This window comes from Brachyhypopomus gauderio, unplaced genomic scaffold, assembly GCF_052324685.1.
Source record: "Brachyhypopomus gauderio isolate BG-103 unplaced genomic scaffold, BGAUD_0.2 sc45, whole genome shotgun sequence".
In the NCBI taxonomy this organism is placed as follows: domain Eukaryota; kingdom Metazoa; phylum Chordata; class Actinopteri; order Gymnotiformes; family Hypopomidae; genus Brachyhypopomus; species Brachyhypopomus gauderio.
Genome location: NW_027506871.1, coordinates 3,017,124 through 3,036,125, shown reverse-complemented (window position 1 = coordinate 3,036,125; position 19,002 = coordinate 3,017,124). Strand labels below are relative to the sequence as shown.

Genomic DNA, 19,002 nt, shown 5'->3' with positions numbered 1-19,002 from the left:
TGAGAAATTCCTCTGGTATCACTATGATCCCTCAGAGATCAAGAAGGACACGCCCCTTAGGCATGGACCTAAATAACTCCACCCCCCAAGCCCAAGCCCAAGACCAAGACCAAGCCCAAGCCTTTTTGATGTTTATACCTCAAAATGTAACCCTACAAGCTAAAACAGCCAAGAGAGTCAGTTACAAAGTTAAAACACACACGCACATTGTCAGATACCTAAAGTGCCCAGTAAGTATGACTTGACCAAGCAGATAGTTAGGAAGCCTGCCCCATACCGACACAGAAAAGGAAGTAGGGCAAAATGGAGGGCGGGGCAAAACCTGACAGGGTGGGGTGGGATGGGTAATATGGTGGGTGGGGCTCCAGGTCAAGGGGTGGGAATTCTATTAAAGGTATGGGACGGGACTGAAGAAAACTCCAGTCTACAACACAAAACTCTGCAATGGACAAAAGTCCTTACATGTTCCACCCTCTACAACCCCTGCTGCATGTTGTTTTGCCAGCTCTGGCAAGCATGGTTCAATTGTTCATGGACCGATCCCTAGCTCCAGAGAGAGGTGTCCTGATATATTCCTGATTTCAATATTTAAACCACAGCTGAAACATAGGCTCTTTGCGTAGTGCTATTGGATAGTATATTCCTGCTGACAATCACACTGCTTTACCTATATCCCTAGTGCCTTATCTTGATTCACTCGGTCGCAAGTGGTATTTCTACCCTATGCTGTTTCTGCCAATCGACCTTGACCACGAGACAAGCCAGCAGATTTGAGAATAAAAACAGTACCGGCTCGAATCTCGGTCGGCAGAAGGTCAACGCCGCAGGATTGCCGTGCCATTTCTCCAGGTTCTTCAAAATGTGGAGCGCTTCACGGATTTGCGTGTCATCCTTTCGCAGGGGCCATGCTAATCTTCTCTGTATCGATCCAATTTTAGTATATGTGCTGCCGTAGCAAGCACAGTAGACGATATGCAGGGGCGTGCTTATAACTCCTTGTGCCAGGAAAAGGGCTCTGCAAAAGGGCAGGTCTGAGAAATTCCTCTGGTATCACTATGATCCCTCAGAGATCAAGAAGGACACGCCCCTTAGGCATGGACCTAAATAACTCCACCCCCCAAGCCCAAGCCCAAGACCAAGACCAAGCCCAAGCCTTTTTGATGTTTATACCTCAAAATGTAACCCTACAAGCTAAAACAGCCAAGAGAGTCAGTTACAAAGTTAAAACACACACGCACATTGTCAGATACCTAAAGTGCCCAGTAAGTATGACTTGACCAAGCAGATAGTTAGGAAGCCTGCCCCATACCGACACAGAAAAGGAAGTAGGGCAAAATGGAGGGCGGGGCAAAACCTGACAGGGTGGGGTGGGATGGGTAATATGGTGGGTGGGGCTCCAGGTCAAGGGGTGGGAATTCTATTAAAGGTATGGGACGGGACTGAAGAAAACTCCAGTCTACAACACAAAACTCTGCAATGGACAAAAGTCCTTACATGTTCCACCCTCTACAACCCCTGCTGCATGTTGTTTTGCCAGCTCTGGCAAGCATGGTTCAATTGTTCATGGACCGATCCCTAGCTCCAGAGAGAGGTGTCCGGATATATTCCTGATTTCAATATTTAAACCACAGCTGAAACATAGGCTCTTTGCGTAGTGCTATTGGATAGTATATTCCTGCTGACAATCACACTGCTTTACCTATATCCCTAGTGCCTTATCTTGATTCACTCGGTCGCAAGTGGTATTTCTACCCTATGCTGTTTCTGCCAACCGACCTTGACCACGAGACAAGCCAGCAGATTTGAGAATAAAAACAGTACCGGCTCGAATCTCGGTCGGCAGAAGGTCAACGCCGCAGGATTGCCGTGCCATTTATCCAAAATGTGGAGCGCTTCACGGATTTGCGTGTCATCCTTTCGCAGGGGCCATGCTAATCTTCTCTGTATCGATCCAATTTTAGTATATGTGCTGCCGTAGCAAGCACAGTAGACGATATGCAGGGGCGTGCTTATAACTCCTTGTGCCAGGAAAAGGGCTCTGCAAAAGGGCAGGTCTGAGAAATTCCTCTGGTATCACTATGATCCCTCAGAGATCAAGAAGGACACGCCCCTTAGGCATGGACCTAAATAACTCCACCCCCCAAGCCCAAGACCAAGACCAAGCCCAAGCCTTTTTGATGTTTATACCTCAAAATGTAACCCTACAAGCTAAAACAGCCAAGAGAGTCAGTTACAAAGTTAAAACACACACGCACATTGTCAGATACCTAAAGTGCCCAGTAAGTATGACTTGACCAAGCAGATAGTTAGGAAGCCTGCCCCATACCGACACAGAAAAGGAAGTAGGGCAAAATGGAGGGCGGGGCAAAACCTGACAGGGTGGGGTGGGATGGGTAATATGGTGGGTGGGGCTCCAGGTCAAGGGGTGGGAATTCTATTAAAGGTATGGGACGGGACTGAAGAAAACTCCAGTCTACAACACAAAACTCTGCAATGGACAAAAGTCCTTACATGTTCCACCCTCTACAACCCCTGCTGCATGTTGTTTTGCCAGCTCTGGCAAGCATGGTTCAATTGTTCATGGACCAATCCCTAGCTCCAGAGAGAGGTGTCCTGATATATTCCTGATTTCAATATTTAAACCACAGCTGAAACATAGGCTCTTTGCGTAGTGCTATTGGATAGTATATTCCTGCTGACAATCACACTGCTTTACCTATATCCCTAGTGCCTTATCTTGATTCACTCGGTCGCAAGTGGTATTTCTACCCTATGCTGTTTCTGCCAATCGACCTTGACCACGAGACAAGCCAGCAGATTTGAGAATAAAAACAGTACCGGCTCGAATCTCGGTCGGCAGAAGGTCAACGCTGCAGGATTGCCGTGCCATTTATCCAAAATGTGGAGCGCTTCACGGATTTGCGTGTCATCCTTTCGCAGGGGCCATGCTAATCTTCTCTGTATCGATCCAATTTTAGTATATGTGCTGCCGTAGCAAGCACAGTAGACGATATGCAGGGGCGTGCTTATAACTCCTTGTGCCAGGAAAAGGGCTCTGCAAAAGGGCAGGTCTGAGAAATTCCTCTGGTATCACTATGATCCCTCAGAGATCAAGAAGGACACGCCCCTTAGGCATGGACCTAAATAACTCCACCCCCCAAGCCCAAGCCCAAGACCAAGACCAAGCCCAAGCCTTTTTGATGTTTATACCTCAAAATGTAACCCTACAAGCTAAAACAGCCAAGAGAGTCAGTTACAAAGTTAAAACACACACGCACATCGTCAGATACCTAAAGTGCCCAGTAAGTATGACTTGACCAAGCAGATAGTTAGGAAGCCTGCCCCATACCGACACAGAAAAGGAAGTAGGGCAAAATGGAGGGCGGGGCAAAACCTGACAGGGTGGGGTGGGATGGGTAATATGGTGGGTGGGGCTCCAGGTCAAGGGGTGGGAATTCTATTAAAGGTATGGGACGGGACTGAAGAAAACTCCAGTCTACAACACAAAACTCTGCAATGGACAAAAGTCCTTACATGTTCCACCCTCTACAACCCCTGCTGCATGTTGTTTTGCCAGCTCTGGCAAGCATGGTTCAATTGTTCATGGACCGATCCCTAGCTCCAGAGAGAGGTGTCCGGATATATTCCTGATTTCAATATTTAAACCACAGCTGAAACATAGGCTCTTTGCGTAGTGCTATTGGATAGTATATTCCTGCTGACAATCACACTGCTTTACCTATATCCCTAGTGCCTTATCTTGATTCACTCGGTCGCAAGTGGTATTTCTACCCTATGCTGTTTCTGCCAACCGACCTTGACCACGAGACAAGCCAGCAGATTTGAGAATAAAAACAGTACCGGCTCGAATCTCGGTCGGCAGAAGGTCAACGCCGCAGGATTGCCGTGCCATTTATCCAAAATGTGGAGCGCTTCACGGATTTGCGTGTCATCCTTTCGCAGGGGCCATGCTAATCTTCTCTGTATCGATCCAATTTTAGTATATGTGCTGCCGTAGCAAGCACAGTAGACGATATGCAGGGGCGTGCTTATAACTCCTTGTGCCAGGAAAAGGGCTCTGCAAAAGGGCAGGTCTGAGAAATTCCTCTGGTATCACTATGATCCCTCAGAGATCAAGAAGGACACGCCCCTTAGGCATGGACCTAAATAACTCCACCCCCCAAGCCCAAGCCCAAGACCAAGACCAAGCCCAAGCCTTTTTGATGTTTATACCTCAAAATGTAACCCTACAAGCTAAAACAGCCAAGAGAGTCAGTTACAAAGTTAAAACACACACGCACATTGTCAGATACCTAAAGTGCCCAGTAAGTATGACTTGACCAAGCAGATAGTTAGGAAGCCTGCCCCATACCGACACAGAAAAGGAAGTAGGGCAAAATGGAGGGCGGGGCAAAACCTGACAGGGTGGGGTGGGATGGGTAATATGGTGGGTGGGGCTCCAGGTCAAGGGGTGGGAATTCTATTAAAGGTATGGGACGGGACTGAAGAAAACTCCAGTCTACAACACAAAACTCTGCAATGGACAAAAGTCCTTACATGTTCCACCCTCTACAACCCCTGCTGCATGTTGTTTTGCCAGCTCTGGCAAGCATGGTTCAATTGTTCATGGACCGATCCCTAGCTCCAGAGAGAGGTGTCCTGATATATTCCTGATTTCAATATTTAAACCACAGCTGAAACAGGCTCTTTGCGTAGTGCTATTGGATAGTATATTCCTGCTGACAATCACACTGCTTTACCTATATCCCTAGTGCCTTATATTGATTCACTCGGTCACAAGTGGTATTTCTACCCTATGCTGTTTCTGCCAATCGACCTTGACCACGAGACAAGCCAGCAGATTTGAGAATAAAAACAGTACCGGCTCGAATCTCGGTCGGCAGAAGGTCAACGCCGCAGGATTGCCGTGCCATTTCTCCAGGTTCTTCAAAATGTGGAGCGCTTCACGGATTTGCGTGTCATCCTTTCGCAGGGGCCATGCTAATCTTCTCTGTATCGATCCAATTTTAGTATATGTGCTGCCGTAGCAAGCACAGTAGACGATATGCAGGGGCGTGCTTATAACTCCTTGTGCCAGGAAAAGGGCTCTGCAAAAGGGCAGGTCTGAGAAATTCCTCTGGTATCACTATGATCCCTCAGAGATCAAGAAGGACACGCCCCTTAGGCATGGACCTAAATAACTCCACCCCCCAAGCCCAAGCCCAAGACCAAGACCAAGCCCAAGCCTTTTTGATGTTTATACCTCAAAATGTAACCCTACAAGCTAAAACAGCCAAGAGAGTCAGTTACAAAGTTAAAACACACACGCACATTGTCAGATACCTAAAGTGCCCAGTAAGTATGACTTGACCAAGCAGATAGTTAGGAAGCCTGCCCCATACCGACACAGAAAAGGAAGTAGGGCAAAATGGAGGGCGGGGCAAAACCTGACAGGGTGGGGTGGGATGGGTAATATGGTGGGTGGGGCTCCAGGTCAAGGGGTGGGAATTCTATTAAAGGTATGGGACGGGACTGAAGAAAACTCCAGTCTACAACACAAAACTCTGCAATGGACAAAAGTCCTTACATGTTCCACCCTCTACAACCCCTGCTGCATGTTGTTTTGCCAGCTCTGGCAAGCATGGTTCAATTGTTCATGGACCGATCCCTAGCTCCAGAGAGAGGTGTCCGGATATATTCCTGATTTCAATATTTAAACCACAGCTGAAACATAGGCTCTTTGCGTAGTGCTATTGGATAGTATATTCCTGCTGACAATCACACTGCTTTACCTATATCCCTAGTGCCTTATCTTGATTCACTCGGTCGCAAGTGGTATTTCTACCCTATGCTGTTTCTGCCAACCGACCTTGACCACGAGACAAGCCAGCAGATTTGAGAATAAAAACAGTACCGGCTCGAATCTCGGTCGGCAGAAGGTCAACGCCGCAGGATTGCCGTGCCATTTATCCAAAATGTGGAGCGCTTCACGGATTTGCGTGTCATCCTTTCGCAGGGGCCATGCTAATCTTCTCTGTATCGATCCAATTTTAGTATATGTGCTGCCGTAGCAAGCACAGTAGACGATATGCAGGGGCGTGCTTATAACTCCTTGTGCCAGGAAAAGGGCTCTGCAAAAGGGCAGGTCTGAGAAATTCCTCTGGTATCACTATGATCCCTCAGAGATCAAGAAGGACACGCCCCTTAGGCATGGACCTAAATAACTCCACCCCCCAAGCCCAAGCCCAAGACCAAGACCAAGCCCAAGCCTTTTTGATGTTTATACCTCAAAATGTAACCCTACAAGCTAAAACAGCCAAGAGAGTCAGTTACAAAGTTAAAACACACACGCACATTGTCAGATACCTAAAGTGCCCAGTAAGTATGACTTGACCAAGCAGATAGTTAGGAAGCCTGCCCCATACCGACACAGAAAAGGAAGTAGGGCAAAATGGAGGGCGGGGCAAAACCTGACAGGGTGGGGTGGGATGGGTAATATGGTGGGTGGGGCTCCAGGTCAAGGGGTGGGAATTCTATTAAAGGTATGGGACGGGACTGAAGAAAACTCCAGTCTACAACACAAAACTCTGCAATGGACAAAAGTCCTTACATGTTCCACCCTCTACAACCCCTGCTGCATGTTGTTTTGCCAGCTCTGGCAAGCATGGTTCAATTGTTCATGGACCGATCCCTAGCTCCAGAGAGAGGTGTCCTGATATATTCCTGATTTCAATATTTAAACCACAGCTGAAACAGGCTCTTTGCGTAGTGCTATTGGATAGTATATTCCTGCTGACAATCACACTGCTTTACCTATATCCCTAGTGCCTTATATTGATTCACTCGGTCACAAGTGGTATTTCTACCCTATGCTGTTTCTGCCAATCGACCTTGACCACGAGACAAGCCAGCAGATTTGAGAATAAAAACAGTACCGGCTCGAATCTCGGTCGGCAGAAGGTCAACGCCGCAGGATTGCCGTGCCATTTCTCCAGGTTCTTCAAAATGTGGAGCGCTTCACGGATTTGCGTGTCATCCTTTCGCAGGGGCCATGCTAATCTTCTCTGTATCGATCCAATTTTAGTATATGTGCTGCCGTAGCAAGCACAGTAGACGATATGCAGGGGCGTGCTTATAACTCCTTGTGCCAGGAAAAGGGCTCTGCAAAAGGGCAGGTCTGAGAAATTCCTCTGGTATCACTATGATCCCTCAGAGATCAAGAAGGACACGCCCCTTAGGCATGGACCTAAATAACTCCACCCCCCAAGCCCAAGCCCAAGACCAAGACCAAGCCCAAGCCTTTTTGATGTTTATACCTCAAAATGTAACCCTACAAGCTAAAACAGCCAAGAGAGTCAGTTACAAAGTTAAAACACACACGCACATTGTCAGATACCTAAAGTGCCCAGTAAGTATGACTTGACCAAGCAGATAGTTAGGAAGCCTGCCCCATACCGACACAGAAAAGGAAGTAGGGCAAAATGGAGGGCGGGGCAAAACCTGACAGGGTGGGGTGGGATGGGTAATATGGTGGGTGGGGCTCCAGGTCAAGGGGTGGGAATTCTATTAAAGGTATGGGACGGGACTGAAGAAAACTCCAGTCTACAACACAAAACTCTGCAATGGACAAAAGTCCTTACATGTTCCACCCTCTACAACCCCTGCTGCATGTTGTTTTGCCAGCTCTGGCAAGCATGGTTCAATTGTTCATGGACCGATCCCTAGCTCCAGAGAGAGGTGTCCGGATATATTCCTGATTTCAATATTTAAACCACAGCTGAAACATAGGCTCTTTGCGTAGTGCTATTGGATAGTATATTCCTGCTGACAATCACACTGCTTTACCTATATCCCTAGTGCCTTATCTTGATTCACTCGGTCGCAAGTGGTATTTCTACCCTATGCTGTTTCTGCCAACCGACCTTGACCACGAGACAAGCCAGCAGATTTGAGAATAAAAACAGTACCGGCTCGAATCTCGGTCGGCAGAAGGTCAACGCCGCAGGATTGCCGTGCCATTTATCCAAAATGTGGAGCGCTTCACGGATTTGCGTGTCATCCTTTCGCAGGGGCCATGCTAATCTTCTCTGTATCGATCCAATTTTAGTATATGTGCTGCCGTAGCAAGCACAGTAGACGATATGCAGGGGCGTGCTTATAACTCCTTGTGCCAGGAAAAGGGCTCTGCAAAAGGGCAGGTCTGAGAAATTCCTCTGGTATCACTATGATCCCTCAGAGATCAAGAAGGACACGCCCCTTAGGCATGGACCTAAATAACTCCACCCCCCAAGCCCAAGACCAAGACCAAGCCCAAGCCTTTTTGATGTTTATACCTCAAAATGTAACCCTACAAGCTAAAACAGCCAAGAGAGTCAGTTACAAAGTTAAAACACACACGCACATTGTCAGATACCTAAAGTGCCCAGTAAGTATGACTTGACCAAGCAGATAGTTAGGAAGCCTGCCCCATACCGACACAGAAAAGGAAGTAGGGCAAAATGGAGGGCGGGGCAAAACCTGACAGGGTGGGGTGGGATGGGTAATATGGTGGGTGGGGCTCCAGGTCAAGGGGTGGGAATTCTATTAAAGGTATGGGACGGGACTGAAGAAAACTCCAGTCTACAACACAAAACTCTGCAATGGACAAAAGTCCTTACATGTTCCACCCTCTACAACCCCTGCTGCATGTTGTTTTGCCAGCTCTGGCAAGCATGGTTCAATTGTTCATGGACCGATCCCTAGCTCCAGAGAGAGGTGTCCTGATATATTCCTGATTTCAATATTTAAACCACAGCTGAAACATAGGCTCTTTGCGTAGTGCTATTGGATAGTATATTCCTGCTGACAATCACACTGCTTTACCTATATCCCTAGTGCCTTATCTTGATTCACTCGGTCGCAAGTGGTATTTCTACCCTATGCTGTTTCTGCCAATCGACCTTGACCACGAGACAAGCCAGTAGATTTGAGAATAAAAACAGTACCGGCTCGAATCTCGGTCGGCAGAAGGTCAACGCTGCAGGATTGCCGTGCCATTTATCCAAAATGTGGAGCGCTTCACGGATTTGCGTGTCATCCTTTCGCAGGGGCCATGCTAATCTTCTCTGTATCGATCCAATTTTAGTATATGTGCTGCCGTAGCAAGCACAGTAGACGATATGCAGGGGCGTGCTTATAACTCCTTGTGCCAGGAAAAGGGCTCTGCAAAAGGGCAGGTCTGAGAAATTCCTCTGGTATCACTATGATCCCTCAGAGATCAAGAAGGACACGCCCCTTAGGCATGGACCTAAATAACTCCACCCCCCAAGCCCAAGACCAAGACCAAGCCCAAGCCTTTTTGATGTTTATACCTCAAAATGTAACCCTACAAGCTAAAACAGCCAAGAGAGTCAGTTACAAAGTTAAAACACACACGCACATTGTCAGATACCTAAAGTGCCCAGTAAGTATGACTTGACCAAGCAGATAGTTAGGAAGCCTGCCCCATACCGACACAGAAAAGGAAGTAGGGCAAAATGGAGGGCGGGGCAAAACCTGACAGGGTGGGGTGGGATGGGTAATATGGTGGGTGGGGCTCCAGGTCAAGGGGTGGGAATTCTATTAAAGGTATGGGACGGGACTGAAGAAAACTCCAGTCTACAACACAAAACTCTGCAATGGACAAAAGTCCTTACATGTTCCACCCTCTACAACCCCTGCTGCATGTTGTTTTGCCAGCTCTGGCAAGCATGGTTCAATTGTTCATGGACCGATCCCTAGCTCCAGAGAGAGGTGTCCTGATATATTCCTGATTTCAATATTTAAACCACAGCTGAAACATAGGCTCTTTGCGTAGTGCTATTGGATAGTATATTCCTGCTGACAATCACACTGCTTTACCTATATCCCTAGTGCCTTATCTTGATTCACTCGGTCGCAAGTGGTATTTCTACCCTATGCTGTTTCTGCCAATCGACCTTGACCACGAGACAAGCCAGTAGATTTGAGAATAAAAACAGTACCGGCTCGAATCTCGGTCGGCAGAAGGTCAACGCTGCAGGATTGCCGTGCCATTTATCCAAAATGTGGAGCGCTTCACGGATTTGCGTGTCATCCTTTCGCAGGGGCCATGCTAATCTTCTCTGTATCGATCCAATTTTAGTATATGTGCTGCCGTAGCAAGCACAGTAGACGATATGCAGGGGCGTGCTTATAACTCCTTGTGCCAGGAAAAGGGCTCTGCAAAAGGGCAGGTCTGAGAAATTCCTCTGGTATCACTATGATCCCTCAGAGATCAAGAAGGACACGCCCCTTAGGCATGGACCTAAATAACTCCACCCCCCAAGCCCAAGACCAAGACCAAGCCCAAGCCTTTTTGATGTTTATACCTCAAAATGTAACCCTACAAGCTAAAACAGCCAAGAGAGTCAGTTACAAAGTTAAAACACACACGCACATTGTCAGATACCTAAAGTGCCCAGTAAGTATGACTTGACCAAGCAGATAGTTAGGAAGCCTGCCCCATACCGACACAGAAAAGGAAGTAGGGCAAAATGGAGGGCGGGGCAAAACCTGACAGGGTGGGGTGGGATGGGTAATATGGTGGGTGGGGCTCCAGGTCAAGGGGTGGGAATTCTATTAAAGGTATGGGAAGGGACTGAAGAAAACTCCAGTCTACAACACAAAACTCTGCAATGGACAAAAGTCCTTACATGTTCCACCCTCTACAACCCCTGCTGCATGTTGTTTTGCCAGCTCTGGCAAGCATGGTTCAATTGTTCATGGACCGATCCCTAGCTCCAGAGAGAGGTGTCCTGATATATTCCTGATTTCAATATTTAAACCACAGCTGAAACATAGGCTCTTTGCGTAGTGCTATTGGATAGTATATTCCTGCTGACAATCACACTGCTTTACCTATATCCCTAGTGCCTTATCTTGATTCACTCGGTCGCAAGTGGTATTTCTACCCTATGCTGTTTCTGCCAATCGACCTTGACCACGAGACAAGCCAGCAGATTTGAGAATAAAAACAGTACCGGCTCGAATCTCGGTCGGCAGAAGGTCAACGCTGCAGGATTGCCGTGCCATTTATCCAAAATGTGGAGCGCTTCACGGATTTGCGTGTCATCCTTTCGCAGGGGCCATGCTAATCTTCTCTGTATCGATCCAATTTTAGTATATGTGCTGCCGTAGCAAGCACAGTAGACGATATGCAGGGGCGTGCTTATAACTCCTTGTGCCAGGAAAAGGGCTCTGCAAAAGGGCAGGTCTGAGAAATTCCTCTGGTATCACTATGATCCCTCAGAGATCAAGAAGGACACGCCCCTTAGGCATGGACCTAAATAACTCCACCCCCCAAGCCCAAGCCCAAGACCAAGACCAAGCCCAAGCCTTTTTGATGTTTATACCTCAAAATGTAACCCTACAAGCTAAAACAGCCAAGAGAGTCAGTTACAAAGTTAAAACACACACGCACATTGTCAGATACCTAAAGTGCCCAGTAAGTATGACTTGACCAAGCAGATAGTTAGGAAGCCTGCCCCATACCGACACAGAAAAGGAAGTAGGGCAAAATGGAGGGCGGGGCAAAACCTGACAGGGTGGGGTGGGATGGGTAATATGGTGGGTGGGGCTCCAGGTCAAGGGGTGGGAATTCTATTAAAGGTATGGGACGGGACTGAAGAAAACTCCAGTCTACAACACAAAACTCTGCAATGGACAAAAGTCCTTACATGTTCCACCCTCTACAACCCCTGCTGCATGTTGTTTTGCCAGCTCTGGCAAGCATGGTTCAATTGTTCATGGACCGATCCCTAGCTCCAGAGAGAGGTGTCCGGATATATTCCTGATTTCAATATTTAAACCACAGCTGAAACATAGGCTCTTTGCGTAGTGCTATTGGATAGTATATTCCTGCTGACAATCACACTGCTTTACCTATATCCCTAGTGCCTTATCTTGATTCACTCGGTCGCAAGTGGTATTTCTACCCTATGCTGTTTCTGCCAACCGACCTTGACCACGAGACAAGCCAGCAGATTTGAGAATAAAAACAGTACCGGCTCGAATCTCGGTCGGCAGAAGGTCAACGCCGCAGGATTGCCGTGCCATTTATCCAAAATGTGGAGCGCTTCACGGATTTGCGTGTCATCCTTTCGCAGGGGCCATGCTAATCTTCTCTGTATCGATCCAATTTTAGTATATGTGCTGCCGTAGCAAGCACAGTAGACGATATGCAGGGGCGTGCTTATAACTCCTTGTGCCAGGAAAAGGGCTCTGCAAAAGGGCAGGTCTGAGAAATTCCTCTGGTATCACTATGATCCCTCAGAGATCAAGAAGGACACGCCCCTTAGGCATGGACCTAAATAACTCCACCCCCCAAGCCCAAGCCCAAGACCAAGACCAAGCCCAAGCCTTTTTGATGTTTATACCTCAAAATGTAACCCTACAAGCTAAAACAGCCAAGAGAGTCAGTTACAAAGTTAAAACACACACGCACATTGTCAGATACCTAAAGTGCCCAGTAAGTATGACTTGACCAAGCAGATAGTTAGGAAGCCTGCCCCATACCGACACAGAAAAGGAAGTAGGGCAAAATGGAGGGCGGGGCAAAACCTGACAGGGTGGGGTGGGATGGGTAATATGGTGGGTGGGGCTCCAGGTCAAGGGGTGGGAATTCTATTAAAGGTATGGGACGGGACTGAAGAAAACTCCAGTCTACAACACAAAACTCTGCAATGGACAAAAGTCCTTACATGTTCCACCCTCTACAACCCCTGCTGCATGTTGTTTTGCCAGCTCTGGCAAGCATGGTTCAATTGTTCATGGACCGATCCCTAGCTCCAGAGAGAGGTGTCCGGATATATTCCTGATTTCAATATTTAAACCACAGCTGAAACATAGGCTCTTTGCGTAGTGCTATTGGATAGTATATTCCTGCTGACAATCACACTGCTTTACCTATATCCCTAGTGCCTTATCTTGATTCACTCGGTCGCAAGTGGTATTTCTACCCTATGCTGTTTCTGCCAACCGACCTTGACCACGAGACAAGCCAGCAGATTTGAGAATAAAAACAGTACCGGCTCGAATCTCGGTCGGCAGAAGGTCAACGCCGCAGGACTGCCGTGCCATTTATCCAAAATGTGGAGCGCTTCACGGATTTGCGTGTCATCCTTTCGCAGGGGCCATGCTAATCTTCTCTGTATCGATCCAATTTTAGTATATGTGCTGCCGTAGCAAGCACAGTAGACGATATGCAGGGGCGTGCTTATAACTCCTTGTGCCAGGAAAAGGGCTCTGCAAAAGGGCAGGTCTGAGAAATTCCTCTGGTATCACTATGATCCCTCAGAGATCAAGAAGGACACGCCCCTTAGGCATGGACCTAAATAACTCCACCCCCCAAGCCCAAGCCCAAGACCAAGACCAAGCCCAAGCCTTTTTGATGTTTATACCTCAAAATGTAACCCTACAAGCTAAAACAGCCAAGAGAGTCAGTTACAAAGTTAAAACACACACGCACATTGTCAGATACCTAAAGTGCCCAGTAAGTATGACTTGACCAAGCAGATAGTTAGGAAGCCTGCCCCATACCGACACAGAAAAGGAAGTAGGGCAAAATGGAGGGCGGGGCAAAACCTGACAGGGTGGGGTGGGATGGGTAATATGGTGGGTGGGGCTCCAGGTCAAGGGGTGGGAATTCTATTAAAGGTATGGGACGGGACTGAAGAAAACTCCAGTCTACAACACAAAACTCTGCAATGGACAAAAGTCCTTACATGTTCCACCCTCTACAACCCCTGCTGCATGTTGTTTTGCCAGCTCTGGCAAGCATGGTTCAATTGTTCATGGACCGATCCCTAGCTCCAGAGAGAGGTGTCCTGATATATTCCTGATTTCAATATTTAAACCACAGCTGAAACAGGCTCTTTGCGTAGTGCTATTGGATAGTATATTCCTGCTGACAATCACACTGCTTTACCTATATCCCTAGTGCCTTATATTGATTCACTCGGTCACAAGTGGTATTTCTACCCTATGCTGTTTCTGCCAATCGACCTTGACCACGAGACAAGCCAGCAGATTTGAGAATAAAAACAGTACCGGCTCGAATCTCGGTCGGCAGAAGGTCAACGCCGCAGGATTGCCGTGCCATTTCTCCAGGTTCTTCAAAATGTGGAGCGCTTCACGGATTTGCGTGTCATCCTTTTGCAGGGGCCATGCTAATCTTCTCTGTATCGATCCAATTTTAGTATATGTGCTGCCGTAGCAAGCACAGTAGACGATATGCAGGGGCGTGCTTATAACTCCTTGTGCCAGGAAAAGGGCTCTGCAAAAGGGCAGGTCTGAGAAATTCCTCTGGTATCACTATGATCCCTCAGAGATCAAGAAGGACACGCCCCTTAGGCATGGACCTAAATAACTCCACCCCCCAAGCCCAAGCCCAAGACCAAGACCAAGCCCAAGCCTTTTTGATGTTTATACCTCAAAATGTAACCCTACAAGCTAAAACAGCCAAGAGAGTCAGTTACAAAGTTAAAACACACACGCACATTGTCAGATACCTAAAGTGCCCAGTAAGTATGACTTGACCAAGCAGATAGTTAGGAAGCCTGCCCCATACCGACACAGAAAAGGAAGTAGGGCAAAATGGAGGGCGGGGCAAAACCTGACAGGGTGGGGTGGGATGGGTAATATGGTGGGTGGGGCTCCAGGTCAAGGGGTGGGAATTCTATTAAAGGTATGGGACGGGACTGAAGAAAACTCCAGTCTACAACACAAAACTCTGCAATGGACAAAAGTCCTTACATGTTCCACCCTCTACAACCCCTGCTGCATGTTGTTTTGCCAGCTCTGGCAAGCATGGTTCAATTGTTCATGGACCGATCCCTAGCTCCAGAGAGAGGTGTCCTGATATATTCCTGATTTCAATATTTAAACCACAGCTGAAACAGGCTCTTTGCGTAGTGCTATTGGATAGTATATTCCTGCTGACAATCACACTGCTTTACCTATATCCCTAGTGCCTTATATTGATTCACTCGGTCACAAGTGGTATTTCTACCCTATGCTGTTTCTGCCAATCGACCTTGACCACGAGACAAGCCAGCAGATTTGAGAATAAAAACAGTACCGGCTCGAATCTCGGTCGGCAGAAGGTCAACGCCGCAGGATTGCCGTGCCATTTCTCCAGGTTCTTCAAAATGTGGAGCGCTTCACGGATTTGCGTGTCATCCTTTTGCAGGGGCCATGCTAATCTTCTCTGTATCGATCCAATTTTAGTATATGTGCTGCCGTAGCAAGCACAGTAGACGATATGCAGGGGCGTGCTTATAACTCCTTGTGCCAGGAAAAGGGCTCTGCAAAAGGGCAGGTCTGAGAAATTCCTCTGGTATCACTATGATCCCTCAGAGATCAAGAAGGACACGCCCCTTAGGCATGGACCTAAATAACTCCACCCCCCAAGCCCAAGCCCAAGACCAAGACCAAGCCCAAGCCTTTTTGATGTTTATACCTCAAAATGTAACCCTACAAGCTAAAACAGCCAAGAGAGTCAGTTACAAAGTTAAAACACACACGCACATTGTCAGATACCTAAAGTGCCCAGTAAGTATGACTTGACCAAGCAGATAGTTAGGAAGCCTGCCCCATACCGACACAGAAAAGGAAGTAGGGCAAAATGGAGGGCGGGGCAAAACCTGACAGGGTGGGGTGGGATGGGTAATATGGTGGGTGGGGCTCCAGGTCAAGGGGTGGGAATTCTATTAAAGGTATGGGACGGGACTGAAGAAAACTCCAGTCTACAACACAAAACTCTGCAATGGACAAAAGTCCTTACATGTTCCACCCTCTACAACCCCTGCTGCATGTTGTTTTGCCAGCTCTGGCAAGCATGGTTCAATTGTTCATGGACCGATCCCTAGCTCCAGAGAGAGGTGTCCTGATATATTCCTGATTTCAATATTTAAACCACAGCTGAAACATAGGCTCTTTGCGTAGTGCTATTGGATAGTATATTCCTGCTGACAATCACACTGCTTTACCTATATCCCTAGTGCCTTATCTTGATTCACTCGGTCGCAAGTGGTATTTCTACCCTATGCTGTTTCTGCCAATCGACCTTGACCACGAGACAAGCCAGCAGATTTGAGAATAAAAACAGTACCGGCTCGAATCTCGGTCGGCAGAAGGTCAACGCCGCAGGATTGCCGTGCCATTTCTCCAGGTTCTTCAAAATGTGGAGCGCTTCACGGATTTGCGTGTCATCCTTTTGCAGGGGCCATGCTAATCTTCTCTGTATCGATCCAATTTTAGTATATGTGCTGCCGTAGCAAGCACAGTAGACGATATGCAGGGGCGTGCTTATAACTCCTTGTGCCAGGAAAAGGGCTCTGCAAAAGGGCAGGTCTGAGAAATTCCTCTGGTATCACTATGATCCCTCAGAGATCAAGAAGGACACGCCCCTTAGGCATGGACCTAAATAACTCCACCCCCCAAGCCCAAGCCCAAGACCAAGACCAAGCCCAAGCCTTTTTGATGTTTATACCTCAAAATGTAACCCTACAAGCTAAAACAGCCAAGAGAGTCAGTTACAAAGTTAAAACACACACGCACATTGTCAGATACCTAAAGTGCCCAGTAAGTATGACTTGACCAAGCAGATAGTTAGGAAGCCTGCCCCATACCGACACAGAAAAGGAAGTAGGGCAAAATGGAGGGCGGGGCAAAACCTGACAGGGTGGGGTGGGATGGGTAATATGGTGGGTGGGGCTCCAGGTCAAGGGGTGGGAATTCTATTAAAGGTATGGGACGGGACTGAAGAAAACTCCAGTCTACAACACAAAACTCTGCAATGGACAAAAGTCCTTACATGTTCCACCCTCTACAACCCCTGCTGCATGTTGTTTTGCCAGCTCTGGCAAGCATGGTTCAATTGTTCATGGACCGATCCCTAGCTCCAGAGAGAGGTGTCCTGATATATTCCTGATTTCAATATTTAAACCACAGCTGAAACATAGGCTCTTTGCGTAGTGCTATTGGATAGTATATTCCTGCTGACAATCACACTGCTTTACCTATATCCCTAGTGCCTTATCTTGATTCACTCGGTCGCAAGTGGTATTTCTACCCTATGCTGTTTCTGCCAATCGACCTTGACCACGAGACAAGCCAGCAGATTTGAGAATAAAAACAGTACCGGCTCGAATCTCGGTCGGCAGAAGGTCAACGCTGCAGGATTGCCGTGCCATTTATCCAAAATGTGGAGCGCTTCACGGATTTGCGTGTCATCCTTTCGCAGGGGCCATGCTAATCTTCTCTGTATCGATCCAATTTTAGTACATGTGCTGCCGTAGCAAGCACAGTAGACGATATGCAGGGGCGTGCTTATAACTCCTTGTGCCAGGAAAAGGGCTCTGCAAAAGGGCAGGTCTGAGAAATTCCTCTGGTATCACTATGATCCCTCAGAGATCAAGAAGGACACGCCCCTTAGGCATGGACCTAAATAACTCCACCCCCCAAGCCCAAGACCAAGACCAAGCCCAAGCCTTTTTGATGTTTATACCTCAAAATGTAACCCTACAAGCTAAAACAGCCAAGAGAGTCAGTTACAAAGTTAAAACACACACGCACATTGTCAGATACCTAAAGTGCCCAGTAAGTATGACTTGACCAAGCAGATAGTTAGGAAGCCTGCCCCATACCGACACAGAAAAGGAAGTAGGGCAAAATGGAGGGCGGGGCAAAACCTGACAGGGTGGGGTGGGATGGGTAATATGGTGGGTGGGGCTCCAGGTCAAGGGGTGGGAATTCTATTAAAGGTATGGGACGGGACTGAAGAAAACTCCAGTCTATAACACAAAACTCTGCAATGGACAAAAGTCCTTACATGTTCCACCCTCTACAACCCCTGCTGCATGTTGTTTTGCCAGCTCTGGCAAGCATGGTTCAATTGTTCATGGACCGATCCCTAGCTCCAGAGAGAGGTGTCCTGATATATTCCTGATTTCAATATTTAAACCACAGCTGAAACAGGCTCTTTGCGTAGTGCTATTGGATAGTATATTCCTGCTGACAATCACACTGCTTTACCTATATCCCTAGTGCCTTATATTGATTCACTCGGTCACAAGTGGTATTTCTACCCTATGCTGTTTCTGCCAATCGACCTTGACCACGAGACAAGCCAGCAGATTTGAGAATAAAAACAGTACCGGCTCGAATCTCGGTCGGCAGAAGGTCAACGCCGCAGGATTGCCGTGCCATTTCTCCAGGTTCTTCAAAATGTGGAGCGCTTCACGGATTTGCGTGTCATCCTTTCGCAGGGGCCATGCTAATCTTCTCTGTATCGATCCAATTTTAGTATATGTGCTGCCGTAGCAAAGCACAGTAGACGATATGCAGGGGCGTGCTTATAACTCCTTGTGCCAGGAAAAGGGCTCTGCAAAAGGGCAGGTCTGAGAAATTCCTCTGGTATCACTATGATCCCTCAGAGATCAAGAAGGACACGCCCCTTAGGCATGGACCTAAATAACTCCACCCCCCAAGCCCAAGCCCAAGACCAAGACCAAGCCCAAGCCTTTTTGATGTTTATACCTCAAAATGTAACCCTACAAGCTAAAACAGCCAAGAGAGTCAGTTACAAAGTTAAAACACACACGCACATTGTCAGATACCTAAAGTGCCCAGTAAGTATGACTTGACCAAGCAGATAGTTAGGAAGCCTGCCCCATACCGACACAGAAAAGGAAGTAGGGCAAAATGGAGGGCGGGGCAAAACCTGACAGGGTGGGGTGGGATGGGTAATATGGTGGGTGGGGCTCCAGGTCAAGGGGTGGGAATTCTATTAAAGGTATGGGACGGGACTGAAGAAAACTCCAGTCTACAACACAAAACTCTGCAATGGACAAAAGTCCTTACATGTTCCACCCTCTACAACCCCTGCTGCATGTTGTTTTGCCAGCTCTGGCAAGCATGGTTCAATTGTTCATGGACCGATCCCTAGCTCCAGAGAGAGGTGTC

General features: G+C 47.6%; 18 non-coding genes across 18 annotated transcripts; all 18 read right to left on the bottom strand.

Annotated features, from left to right (window-relative positions):
- Positions 1-855: 855 nt before the first annotated feature.
- On the bottom strand, positions 856-962 carry LOC143486894 (U6 spliceosomal RNA). The gene has a single exon (XR_013123755.1). It is a non-coding gene; the product is annotated as a U6 spliceosomal RNA (small nuclear RNA).
- Positions 963-1,878: 916 nt separating this feature from the next.
- Positions 1,879-1,985, bottom strand: LOC143486893 (U6 spliceosomal RNA). Its single transcript, XR_013123754.1, has one exon. It is a non-coding gene; the product is annotated as a U6 spliceosomal RNA (small nuclear RNA).
- A 910-nt stretch (positions 1,986-2,895) lies between these two features.
- LOC143486892 (U6 spliceosomal RNA) lies at positions 2,896-3,002 on the bottom strand. The gene has a single exon (XR_013123753.1). It is a non-coding gene; the product is annotated as a U6 spliceosomal RNA (small nuclear RNA).
- A 916-nt stretch (positions 3,003-3,918) lies between these two features.
- Positions 3,919-4,025, bottom strand: LOC143486890 (U6 spliceosomal RNA). Its single transcript, XR_013123752.1, has one exon. It is a non-coding gene; the product is annotated as a U6 spliceosomal RNA (small nuclear RNA).
- A 923-nt stretch (positions 4,026-4,948) lies between these two features.
- Positions 4,949-5,055, bottom strand: LOC143486888 (U6 spliceosomal RNA). Its single transcript, XR_013123750.1, has one exon. It is a non-coding gene; the product is annotated as a U6 spliceosomal RNA (small nuclear RNA).
- Positions 5,056-5,971: 916 nt separating this feature from the next.
- LOC143486887 (U6 spliceosomal RNA) lies at positions 5,972-6,078 on the bottom strand. The gene has a single exon (XR_013123749.1). It is a non-coding gene; the product is annotated as a U6 spliceosomal RNA (small nuclear RNA).
- Positions 6,079-7,001: 923 nt separating this feature from the next.
- On the bottom strand, positions 7,002-7,108 carry LOC143486886 (U6 spliceosomal RNA). The gene has a single exon (XR_013123748.1). It is a non-coding gene; the product is annotated as a U6 spliceosomal RNA (small nuclear RNA).
- A 916-nt stretch (positions 7,109-8,024) lies between these two features.
- LOC143486885 (U6 spliceosomal RNA) lies at positions 8,025-8,131 on the bottom strand. The gene has a single exon (XR_013123747.1). It is a non-coding gene; the product is annotated as a U6 spliceosomal RNA (small nuclear RNA).
- A 910-nt stretch (positions 8,132-9,041) lies between these two features.
- On the bottom strand, positions 9,042-9,148 carry LOC143486884 (U6 spliceosomal RNA). The gene has a single exon (XR_013123745.1). It is a non-coding gene; the product is annotated as a U6 spliceosomal RNA (small nuclear RNA).
- Positions 9,149-10,058: 910 nt separating this feature from the next.
- On the bottom strand, positions 10,059-10,165 carry LOC143486883 (U6 spliceosomal RNA). Its single transcript, XR_013123744.1, has one exon. It is a non-coding gene; the product is annotated as a U6 spliceosomal RNA (small nuclear RNA).
- A 910-nt stretch (positions 10,166-11,075) lies between these two features.
- LOC143486882 (U6 spliceosomal RNA) lies at positions 11,076-11,182 on the bottom strand. The gene has a single exon (XR_013123743.1). It is a non-coding gene; the product is annotated as a U6 spliceosomal RNA (small nuclear RNA).
- Positions 11,183-12,098: 916 nt separating this feature from the next.
- On the bottom strand, positions 12,099-12,205 carry LOC143486881 (U6 spliceosomal RNA). Its single transcript, XR_013123742.1, has one exon. It is a non-coding gene; the product is annotated as a U6 spliceosomal RNA (small nuclear RNA).
- A 916-nt stretch (positions 12,206-13,121) lies between these two features.
- Positions 13,122-13,228, bottom strand: LOC143486879 (U6 spliceosomal RNA). Its single transcript, XR_013123741.1, has one exon. It is a non-coding gene; the product is annotated as a U6 spliceosomal RNA (small nuclear RNA).
- Positions 13,229-14,151: 923 nt separating this feature from the next.
- Positions 14,152-14,258, bottom strand: LOC143486965 (U6 spliceosomal RNA). Its single transcript, XR_013123830.1, has one exon. It is a non-coding gene; the product is annotated as a U6 spliceosomal RNA (small nuclear RNA).
- A 923-nt stretch (positions 14,259-15,181) lies between these two features.
- Positions 15,182-15,288, bottom strand: LOC143486961 (U6 spliceosomal RNA). The gene has a single exon (XR_013123828.1). It is a non-coding gene; the product is annotated as a U6 spliceosomal RNA (small nuclear RNA).
- A 925-nt stretch (positions 15,289-16,213) lies between these two features.
- Positions 16,214-16,320, bottom strand: LOC143486949 (U6 spliceosomal RNA). Its single transcript, XR_013123816.1, has one exon. It is a non-coding gene; the product is annotated as a U6 spliceosomal RNA (small nuclear RNA).
- A 916-nt stretch (positions 16,321-17,236) lies between these two features.
- Positions 17,237-17,343, bottom strand: LOC143486952 (U6 spliceosomal RNA). Its single transcript, XR_013123819.1, has one exon. It is a non-coding gene; the product is annotated as a U6 spliceosomal RNA (small nuclear RNA).
- Positions 17,344-18,260: 917 nt separating this feature from the next.
- On the bottom strand, positions 18,261-18,368 carry LOC143486943 (U6 spliceosomal RNA). Its single transcript, XR_013123810.1, has one exon. It is a non-coding gene; the product is annotated as a U6 spliceosomal RNA (small nuclear RNA).
- Positions 18,369-19,002: the final 634 nt, after the last annotated feature.